The sequence below is a fragment of the Dipodomys merriami genome, unplaced genomic scaffold (genome assembly GCF_024711535.1).
Source record: "Dipodomys merriami isolate MVZ:Mamm:240054 unplaced genomic scaffold, mDipMer1.0.p SCAF_25, whole genome shotgun sequence".
Taxonomy (NCBI): domain Eukaryota; kingdom Metazoa; phylum Chordata; class Mammalia; order Rodentia; family Heteromyidae; genus Dipodomys; species Dipodomys merriami.
The window spans coordinates 24,536,193-24,538,818 of record NW_027203937.1 but is presented as its reverse complement, the minus strand read 5'-3'; positions in this window follow the sequence as shown (position 1 = coordinate 24,538,818).

Here is a 2,626-nt window from a genome sequence, read left to right as displayed (position 1 = left end):
TTTCCTTAGATAAATCCCTAAGGGTAAAACAGCTGGATTATGTAGTAGATATGTGTTAAGCTTTTTAAGAAATGGCTAAACACTTTGCCAAAATGGTTGTATTATTTTACATTCTCTACATCAGTATTTGAGAATTCTAGTTCTCTACTCTTCTCAGCATTTGGTACAATTTCTTTAATTGTACTCATTCTGATGGTGAAAGTACACAGCAATATCTCATTGCACTTCTAATTTGCACTTCCCTGATGATTCATAATGCTAAGCCTCTACTCATGTGTTTATCATCTATGAATGTGGAAAATTTATCAAATTTTTATTAAAAGTTGGATTTTCTTGTGGAGTCATAGGATTTTTTGTATATTTTAGATAAAAGTCCTTTGCTTAATATATTTTGCAAATACTTTTTCAAACGTGGTGGCTTATGTTTTCATAGTCTTCAGTCATTTGAAAGCATGTTTATTATCAATTAAGTATAGTTTATATCAATTTTTGTATCATATTTAAGAAATCTTTGTCAAATCCAAGATCATAAGATTTTTCTCCCTTGTTTTTTCCTAGAAGTTTTATAATTTCAATTCTTACATTGAGATCCATTTATAGGTAATTTTTATATGGTATGAGAAAAAGGATTTTTAGGGGAAGGGTATGTCATTTATAGTTTATGAGGAAAGGGTTGTTTATATGGTAAAAGTAAAAGGTTTGTTTTTTGTGTAACTATTCAGTTTTTGTTATTTTGTTTGCTTTATTTGTTAAAAAGATTGTCTTTTCTGCCACTGATTTGCTTTGCTGAAAATAAATTGATGAATTGATCACATAGGTGTAGATCTCTAGATTCCCTTCTCTCCTACTGTCACTACACAGATACCACAGTGCTGATTACTATCTTAAATCAAGCAGTGTAAATCCTCATACTGTTTTCCTTAATCAAAGTCTTACAAACATTAGGTCCTTTGAATTTCCATATGAATTTTAGAATCAGCTTGGTTATTTCCACAAAAAAGATCTTTCAGAATTTTTATTCAAATTACTTTGAATTTATAAATTAATTTAGACAGTAATAACAGCTTTAAAATATCGACTTTTCTAAGAACAAAATACTCACTTAGGTCTTTCAGCAAGAGTTTGTACAGTTTAGGGGCTGGGAAGGTGCCCAGTGGTAGAGTGCTTGCCTTGCATGCATGAGGCCCTGGGTTCGATTCCTCAGCACCACATAAGCAAAATGAAAAAAGCCAGAAGTGGTGCTGTGGCTCAAGTGGTAGAGCGCTAGCCTTGAGCTGAAGAGCTGAGGGACAGCGCCCAGGCCCAGAGTTCAGTCCCCACGACCGGACCCCCCCAAAAAATGTTTGTACAGTTTACAGTATGTATGTCTTTTACATATTTGGTTCAGTTTTCCCTAAGCATTTCATACTTTTTATTGCTAAATAGTATTTTTTATATTTTAATTTTCAATTTACTGCTAATTTATGGACACATGATTGGCTTTTGTTGTATCCTATAACTTCCACTACATGCACTTAGTTCTAGAAGCTTTTCCTATAATTTTATTTTTATGCAAATGAAGATTGCTATATCTATTTCTTAATCTAGATGTCTTCTGTCTTATTTTATTGTACTGACTAGAACCTCCAATATAATGTCCAATTTAAGTGAAATGTCAAGCCAGACATGCTGGTGTGTGGCTATCATTCCAGAAATCAAGAGGCCAAGGCAGGAAAATAAAAAATTGAGGAAAGCCTAAGCTACATAGTAAAAACCTCTCTCAAAAACAACAAAAGGCAATTTTTCCAAGGCTGGAGCTCAAGCTTGTAATCCTAGCTACTTGGAGGCGGAGACCAGGAGGATGTTGGTTTAAAGCCAGCTCAGGCAGAAAAGTTTACAAGACTCCAGCAAATAGCTGGGCTGGAGGTGTGTGTAGTTCAAGTGGTAGAAAGCCAGCTGTGAACAAGATAAGAATGGACTGAGGATTTGAGTTCCCTGAACTCAAGCTCAGTACTGACAAAAGCCAAAACGGATATTTTCTACAGAATTCGATTTCTAACTTCCAGGCCTAGATTTGGCTTAAGGACTTTGAATTTGTTGTTGTTATTTGGGAACTTACTAGATTGTTACTTATACTTTTATTTTTAAGCTCTTTGGCATTCTAGTGTTCACATATTCGTCAAACATTCAGAAGCTGCGGGGAGCTGGTGGCTCACACCACTAATTCTAACTACTTTAGACCTGGAGGATCACGGTTCAAAGCTAGCTCAAGCAGGAAAGTCCATAGATTTCATCTCTAATTAACCAGCACTGATGGCTTGGAATCCAAGCCTTAACCAAACCAGGGCTCACAGTGCAGCCTTTGTCACCAGCTGGATGCGCAGGCTCTGGAGATGAAGATGCCCAGTTCTGGAACAGGCGCCAGGAAAGGCGGGAATTGGCCAAGCCTTCTCCCCCACGCCACCCAATAAGCCCTTGCCTAGGCTCGTTTCAAGCCAATGGGCTCCGGCGTTTGGCCCGTCGCCCCTTCGTTATCACAAAGGCCTCCGGCGTCAGCAAGTTATCAGCCAGTAGGGCGGGGGCCGACTTTGGAAGGAGTTCAGAGCGTCGTCTCCTGGCAACGCCGGGAGGGCGGAGCCTTTGCGTC